We start from the raw sequence: 9,034 nt of genomic DNA, 5'->3' as shown, positions 1-9,034 counted from the left end.
GATGCTAGCCTGGGTGCTAGCAATGCTAACGACAGGACCCCACGGGGCAATTAACAACTGCTGATCGCGATTGTGTCTTTGGACGCCATATTGACCCAGTTTAGGATGGACATTTGCAACACTGCGAGGCAAAATTGGTCCTTCTACGTTTATGCCCAGAGAGGGGCCACTTGACCTAGAATAAATGGGTGTGTCAGGGATAAACCAAGCTTGTATTATGTTAAAGAGATCAGCCCCAGAAGGAACATCTGAAAAGGAATGTAAATGAGGCAATCCCTGACATACTGAGCCACCCCCAGGAACTTGTTTTGCAAGATTTCTTGACCGGAGTTTAGCCTATGGGGGAGGGAGATAACCTTTTAACTGGAAAATATTGTTGCCAAATTCACCGCTTTGCATTGATTTCCCCTGCACGATCCACATGTCAATCCCCCTCTCCAATCCACCACCATGACCCACCTCCCCGTCGTGGATGTTTTTTTTCCTTTTTTTCAAGTTTTGATTTCATTTTTTTGTTTGTTCTTTGTGTTCCGAAATGTACGAAATTTAGTTGCCAAATTCAATGTTGTGTCTTTAATCACAATAAAAATAAGTCTTAGTATAAAGGAAATTGCAAGAACTGCCAGAACTGTACAAAAGAAGGAACAGCTTTACTTCTTTACTGTCCACACCGAGCCCTGTGGAAAGGCCCAAGTGCAGGTCAAAAAGAACTGCAGGAGCAATCACGCCACTGCGATGTGTGGACTGCGATAAATACACGTGAAAAATGCAAAAAGAAAATGCCATGGGTATGCAAAAATTGCCTTGTCATTTGTCGGAGTTGTTTGTTTGGGTCACCAGGGCGCAGGCTAATTATCAATTCACAAAAACAAATCAATGCGTGTTTGTTTTACCTTTCAAAAAGTCATACGAATATAAATAAAGACCCACATATGTTGATTGGATTTTCCGTCTGTTTCTTTCAGTCTCTGAAGTACAGGAATCTGACAAAAGTCAAGCTGGGCTGCTTTCTTTAACCTCACGGGGACTCGTACCCGTGACTGGTCTAATCTAAAATGCAACCCTCACATATACATCATATTGCCCTAACAGAGAAATCTAATCAAAAAATGTTGGTAGACTCCAATCAAGATAAGAAGGCCTTTATTGATCCCACAGTGGGGACATTTTCAGTGTTACAGCAGCAAAGATATAGGTCACACAGAGACGGCGGCATAATGTAGCCATTAATGTATAACATTAACGGTAACCATTCAGAATCAAACCTTTGTAAATATACGCAGTAACTATGTGTATATACACATGAATCTACACACCAACATACATCTACATATGTACATATGTACATATGAAGAAACACTCATTTTAGCCTGTACATAGTACAGAGGAAAAATACTCTAAGTGACAGTGCTGCAGTGCTGCAGTGAAATATAAGGAACAGCATTGGATAAAAATAAAACTAGACAAACAGTAGTGGGGAATGTTGAATCCTCTCCCTCCGTGGTTTATCACTCCAAGTCTCGGTCATCTTGGCGCCTCGAGTCCTGCCCCCGATTGGCGGCTCCAGAGTCCCAATGACTCAGCCCTGTGAAACAACTCGAGGCCACATTCCACTCCACAAGCTTGTGTCTATATGCGTGTACAGATAAAAGTGTGCATAACAATTGTGTATGAATGTGTGTTGGTGTGCGCGTGTGTAGGTGTGTGTCTGTGAGTTACACAAGACACAGAGTTTTCTTTCTTAGCTATTGATTATATGAATGCTTATATGTAATATTTATCTAATTGTGTATGATGACCATAAATGTGTAATGCTATGACTAAAAATGTGTAACACAACTATCTGATCCATGTATAACTAATATACTGATTCGCATAAAGCCATGATTATCCATATGCAATATGCAATCACTTGACTAACATCTAGCTAACATTTTGGCTAAAGTCACCTATATCCTTCACACTCTCTAACACACCCCCTCACACGCACACACACATACACTGTATCCTGATAATTTATAGTTTTTTAAAATGTGTGGCAATGTTTTTTGTGCAATTTCTTTCAATAAATCTCACCAACAAGGGAATAATCCCATATGTGTTGATTTTCCCAAAACTGCCATCTTGGGAAGAACACAAAAAACAAACACAAAATCAAAACAGAAAAAAAGGAAAAAATCCAGGATGGGAGGTGGGTCATGGTGGTGGATTGGCCAGGGGGACAGAGGTGTGGATTGTGCAGGGGAAGTCAATGCAGAGAGGGGAATTTGGTAGCAACATTTCCCAGTTACAATAAAGGTTACCTCCCTCCCCCATAGGCTCAACCTTGGTCTAGACATCTTGTAAAACAAGTTCCTGGGTTCAGTGTGTCAGTGATTGCCTCTTACATGCCTTTTCCTATTTTTCGTTCCACCTGGGGCTGACAGCTGTAACATAACAAAAGCTCGGCTTATCCCCGACACACCCCTTCCTTTGGGGCCAAATGGCCCTCTCTGGACACTGATGTACATTGAAAAAAACTGGGACAATACTTCTCCTTCTCTTCTGCTGCTTTGCGAATGGCCGTCATCTCATGTCTTTTTAATGTGTCCACCCTGTACAGTAATTGGTCTGTCTCACTAGGGAGGCAGCACTTACCTGCTGTGCTGGGACACAAATTTACACATGTTGTCACCACCATGAATTATTACATTTTAAATGCCTGTTACATTCATTTCTCTGCTCTGTTTCACCTGCACTTTTTACTTTCCTTCTTGTGAGGTCGTATTTTAAAGTAGTGGCTGATTTTGCCTGCCATATATGCAACGCTAAATTCATAAACTCTGACATGAGGTAAACGTTTTTTATATAACCAAGATGCAAATAAAACAGGCAATATTTAACAGTTTTTACCATCCGCCAGGGAACATGAGGACGCCAATAACACCAACAAACGGGGAAAAATAAACATTGATTCAATCTGTTTCTTCTTCAGTATAGCTTCTGGTTTTTCCGGTGCACTGCTGTTGGTATAGCACCTCCATAGCAGCGAACATTGCAACTAAATTAAAATACAGTGATGCCGCGGAGGGACATCAATTGCTCAATCAACACAGCTGGAGCTTTACGCGGTGTTGAGTGATATTAATTGCTTTGGCTGGGAGCGGCCAGAAAATTAGCTTGAGGCAGCTGCCACACAATTTTGAACGCATGAAAAACCCTACATCAACACAGCTCACAGGCGTTGATGATCCAGCTTGAACTGCAAATGATCAGCTCATTGTCAAGCTCTTCAGAATCCTGATCATTTGAATTAGTTGTGCTGCAGCAGGCAGAGATGGAAAACATGCGGGATAGGTTCTGTCGAGGACCGGAGTTGGTGACCCCTCTAGGCGGGTTCCGGTTCCAACCCTGGCGATGTTTTAAAGAGTGGAGCTGTCATTGATTCAGGAGGTCTGGTTACTAGATGTGTGTCGTCCAGGGGAGCTCCGCAGGCTGCATTTAACTGCCAAGAGCGCTGTAGCTCATGCTTGACCTGCTCTAACTCCACTTCCTGGTCTTGTTGACATTGTTGGAGGCGGCTACACTTAGTCTCAGCCACTGCCAGCTTGGTTCTAAGGTGATATGAGCAGTCCACGTCTGTGGTGAGCTCCTGTCTCAGGGTTTGCACTTGTTGTTTGAGACTGACTGAGAGTGAATTTCGTCCGACATTTTGTCCAGCATCACGTGGGCACGTTGGTGCTCTGCTTCAACCTGTTGGAATTGGTCTTTGGAAGGTCAGTCGGACAATTTGGTAAATGGGCTGTCACTTGTATAGCGCTTTTCTATCTTTGGTACTGAAAACGCTTAACACATTGTACCTCATTTACCTGATGATGCAGCATCAGGAGCAACTGGGGGTTCAGTATCTTGCTCAAGGACACTTTGTGATGGTCACAATGGCTGGGTATTAAACCCACTCCCTCTGGGTTGGGAAACGACTACTCTACCACTGAGCCATGCTGCCCCAATTTGGTCATCTCAGATTTCAGTCTGTCTTGTTCAGAATTTGTGTCCTCATAGGAAGCAAGGGTTTTTGTCAATTCACGATCTTTTCGAGTTGGGGCAGCATTGTCAGCAGGTGCAGGGTTGGCCATGCAAATCAGCTACGCGTGCTTCAGCCCCGTCACACTGTGTTGTGACTTCAGCGAGTGGGTTTGCACAATGTCTTCAAACAACCTCAAGCTGGTGCTTCACCTGCCGCTCAGTTCTAACTGTGACACAAGACTCAAAACCACACTTCCAAGCATTAAAACAATTGATATAAATCTGATGCATTATTTTTGTTATTATTATTATTAGTTGCTGGCCCAATAGAAATTGAAAAAGCGCTTGAGTTTCATTGGCTACGTTTACATGTCAAGTCAAGTCAAGTCAAATTTATCTATATAGCCCATAACCCTTTAATTGGCCGGACCAAGAAATTGTCATTGAACATTTTTTTCCTTACATTTCCTGGTTATTAGGGACTCAAATAACAAAAAAACATGTACATTTAAAAAAATACCTAAAATTGTTGTTTTTATGAACCTGTGCCAAATGGCATCGCTGGCCAAACTGTGACAAAATAAATTTTGGTTACAAAATATGCCGAGCCATGTGAAATCTTGTTTTTCGATTATTTATTGGCTATTTCAAAAGAAATTTCCCCTCAAGCTTGCTCAGTTGGCCACAAACAAAAAATAAGCAAAGACATTTTCATAAAATAGCAATACTTTGAACACTGCTTTGGGATTCAAGCAACATCAGTTGTCTTTCTTGTGGTATGTTGCAAAGCATGGATTGCTTGCCTTGAGACAGAGGAAGGGTGTACATGTAGGATGAAATCCCACTGCATTGTTAAGGAGGTTACACACTTGTTGTCATTCTACTTGACCTCAACAAACCCCTCTGAAGATCTGTAGTCAAATTCTCCTTGGCCTTTCTTGTTCAGCTCATTGTCCTTCATAAAGGGAGCTCCACCTATGCAGTTTTCACAAGCTGTGCCGATGCATTTCACACAAAAACTTGATTCCAGATCCTTGAACAGGCTGTAACTCGCGAAGTTGTCGCAAAAGACAACAGACAGTCTTGGCTCAGGGATGGTCTTGCAGAGAGTCCGCACCACTTTGGCTCCCAGCAGAAGCTTCTTTTCTTCCTCACTTAGTGTGATGTTGAAGAAGGTGAAGGCTCCTTGGTAAGAGTAGCAGGTCATGGATGATTCCAGAAGTACTGGTCCGACTGTAGATGTTGAAGCCAAAATGATGAGGTTTGTTTGGGATGAACAGATGCAGAGTTCACGCTCTGGTGCCTGTAAGGAACCATGGCCTCATCCACTAACTGCTTGAAGGTAGATGGGATTTCGAGGCACTGCTTTCGCAACATGTCAAACAGTGAGCGGATCTTGTAGAAACGATCGGGGCTCTCTGCAACTTGTTGGTTGACATTGAAATGGATGAAATGACGTAACATCTTGAAGCGGTTTCGTGGCATGATTTCTGCAGTCACGGGGAAACGTGATTCCATGGCCCAGTAGTCTTCAATGGCAGGAAATTCAAAAACTCCCATGAACAGTAACATAGCCAGGAAGTTTTCCATCTCTGCAAATGCGTATGTTGATTGGATTTCCCATTTGTTGAGCAGAATAGAGAGATTGGTGTGGTATCAAATCAAATCAAATCAAATGTATTCATTTAGCACTTTTCATCCAAAAAGATTGCAACTCAAAGTGCTGTCCAGTAAAAATGTCCAAAACACAACATAAAACGGAAGCCCTCCCTCCCAACAAACCCAAAGATATATATCCGCCAGTACATCAGCACTCACACCTACACACACACACACACACACACCCGCACACACACACACACACACACACACACACACACACACAACCTGATAAACTTTGTTAAAAAAGACATGACAAGGCACAGAGCAACCATATGAGGAAAGGGTACCCAAAGGGGGCTCTCGTTCACGCTGAGGGGAATGACAGCCCACGGGCTACAGGGAGTGCCGCCATCACAGAGACCCCAGATTAGCCGGGGAGACCCCACACCTAGTTTAGAGGCCCCCGGCCACCTGGACCTAAGAAGCCCCTGCGATGACTCCCCCCGCCGGAAGGGCAGCCACCCCCCCCAATGCGGAGACCCCCCATGAGGAAAGACTGGAGCTAAAAGCTAACGTTTTTTGTTGAATCACTTTGGGTAATAGTATATCTATCAAGCCTCAAAGTCATGTCATGTCATGTCATGTCATCTTCCAAACCGCTTATCCTATACAGGGTCGCGGGGAGTTGCTGGAGCCTATCCCAGCCGTCAATGGGCGAAGGCAGACTACACCCTGAACTGGTCGCCAGCCAGTCGCAGGGCAGACATAGACACTGTCACTGAGCGGGAATCGATCCCACGCTGCCCGCACACAACTCAGGCGTGTGTACCACTACACTATCAGAGGACATTGAGCCTCAAAGTAGTGTTCTTAAATAAGTGCTGATGACGAGCAGGGCCAATGATCTACATCTCAGTTTTATCTGAGTGAAAGAGCAAGAAATTGAGAGACATCCATTGTTTAATCTCGGCAAGGCACGCCTCTAAATTACAGTAATTAGCCGGGTTTGTTATCTCGAGCGGCATACATAATTGTGTATCGTCAGCATAACAATTAAAACTAATGATATATTTACGTATATCACCACCAAACATGTAGATGCTAAACAATAGGGGTCCTAGTACGGATCACTGCGGGACTCCACATGTAACTTTACAAAACTCAGAAGTCGTATTGCCATGAATTACACGGTGTGTCCTTCCTGAGAGGTAGGAATTAAACCAAGAAAGTGCTGAGCCTGAGATACCAACACATCCCTCAAGGCGTTCTAATAGTATGTTATGATCAACGGTGTCAAAAGCAGCACTAAGGTCAAGTAAAAGTAGTATTGATGAGGTGTCGGAGTCTATAGCTAGGAGAAGATCATTAGTTACTTTAGCGAGAGCCGTCTCAGTAGAGCGATGGGCTTCAAACCCTGACTGAAGAATTTCAAATCGATTATTAGCGGCCATATAGTCACTAAGCTGTTGTGCTCCAACTTTTTCGAGAATTTTCGCAACAAACGGGACATTTGAAACCAGCCTATAATTACTGAGGTTCTCTGGAGCAAGGTTTGCCCGCTTAAGCAGGGGTCGAATAACAGCTGTCTTAAAAGCTGCTGGTACAGTGCCCGAGGTGAGTGATATGTTAATGATATTTAAGACGGAGGGTCCTAGGGTTGTAAACAGTTCATTGATGAGTTAACCAGGAAGCGGGTCGAGCACGCAAGTTGTCTGTTTTGCCGCACCAACTAATTTTGTTAGGCTTTCAAGAGATACTATATTAAAAAGAGATAGGGTTGTCAGACAGTTGTCAGCCATAATACCCCTGCTAGCATCAGTATTCGCGGAATTCAACAGGGTTTTAGGAGCGGTGTCCTTAATCGCATCCCGTATGCACTCAATCTTCTGCGTAAAGAATTGCATGAAGTCATGACGATGGTAATGAGACCGCACTTCAAATTGTATAAAGTAATGGTCCGACATAACAGTAGTCTACGGTAATACCATTACATTTGAAAATGCTAAACCTCGGGTTAGTACCAAATCTAAAGCACTACCACTTCGCTAATTATCTGCGTAAAATCAAAACTATCAATTATTTTCTGAAACGCCGCTGTAAGTGGTTCTGACGAGATATTCATATGAATGTTAAAGTCACCCATAATCACTATATTATCTGCATTAGTTACCAAATCAGCCAAAAACTCAGAGAACTCACCCAAAAAATCCAGCGTACGAGCTGGGGGGACGGTAAATAACTGCAAGAAAAAACGGAAATGAGGCTATAGATCGCATAATGAGCACTTCAAATGTTTTAACGGCGTCGCTAGAATGCGAGCTAAGATTGAAATCAGATTCATAAATAAGGGCTACACCCCCACCTTTCTTATGAGGGCGCGCAACATGTGAGCTAACGAAGTTTGGAGTAGAGGCCTCATTAGGGGGTAAAAAATTATCAGGTTTTAACCAGGTCTCACAAAGCCCAATCACGTTAAGTTTATGGTCTCTTATGAGGTCATTAACTAACATGGCTTTCGAAGAGAGTGATCTAATATTAACCAGACCGAGTTTCAGTAAAATAGGTTTATCCGGATAATTGCCTATAGCAGGATTCCTAATCATTTCTAGAAAGAGTGATGGCGCCTTCCCAGTTAGGGTGAAGGCCGTCCAGCTTAAGCAGGTCGGGTCGGCCCCAGAAAGAAGGCCAGTTATCTACAAACTGCAGTCCCTGCTCACTACAAAAGCTAGCCAGCCACCGGTTAAGCGAGAATAGTCTGCTAAACCTCTCATCATTGCCTCTCGCAGGCAAGGGGCCAGAGACAATTACTCGATGCCGACTCATCTTTCTAGCGAGATCACAAGTCCTAGCTATGTTCTTCTTTGTGATCTCTGATTGCCTCATCCTAGTATCATTGGAGCCGATGTGTATCACTATGTTGGAGTACCACATGTTGTTTGCCCCATGCTGATGTCTATTCCTTTTGCGAGTCAGCTCCCTAAGATTATCTTAAATGTCGGGTGCTCTGGCCCCAAGAATACACATTACTGTGGCTGTATTTTTAAGATTAATGTTACGGGTAATGGAGTCACCCATTACTAAAGTGCGGGAGCCAGGAGACCGAGGTGGAATGGGACTAGCTATTGGGCTGAATCTGTTATGCGTCTGAACAGGCGCACCGCGATTAGCAGGCCGCTTAGGGCTAATGCTAACCGGACTAGCAGGTTGGCTACAACCCATACTAACAGTTGTGTCTGCCACATCTACGGGTACCACATTATTCTGCTCTAGCTGGCGGACACGTCCCTCTAGCAGGGAAATCCTTTCAATGAGACGAGCGCAAGTGGTGCTTGAAGACATAGTTGCGTGTTGTCGCCCGGTGGATAAAGGCAGTTGAGCAGCTGGAGGGCAGCCGAGGAAGCTCGCCGGTGTCAGAGTTGTTGTGTGG

General features: G+C 43.9%; 1 protein-coding gene and 1 pseudogene across 2 annotated transcripts in view; one reads left to right on the top strand and one right to left on the bottom strand.

Annotated features, from left to right (window-relative positions):
* Nucleotides 1-9,034, top strand: part of gabrr2a (gamma-aminobutyric acid type A receptor subunit rho2a) — a 155,742-nt gene that overhangs the window by 57,800 nt on the left and 88,908 nt on the right. The window lies entirely within an intron of this gene.
* LOC147137961 (uncharacterized) lies at nt 8,203-8,946 on the bottom strand (annotated as a pseudogene).

The sequence above is a fragment of the Filicampus tigris genome, chromosome 13 (assembly GCF_054856515.1).
Source record: "Filicampus tigris isolate MCC_2025a chromosome 13, RoL_Ftig_1.0, whole genome shotgun sequence".
In the NCBI taxonomy this organism is placed as follows: domain Eukaryota; kingdom Metazoa; phylum Chordata; class Actinopteri; order Syngnathiformes; family Syngnathidae; genus Filicampus; species Filicampus tigris.
Note: the sequence above shows the minus strand (reverse complement) of the source record. Positions and strands in the feature narration are given on the sequence as shown.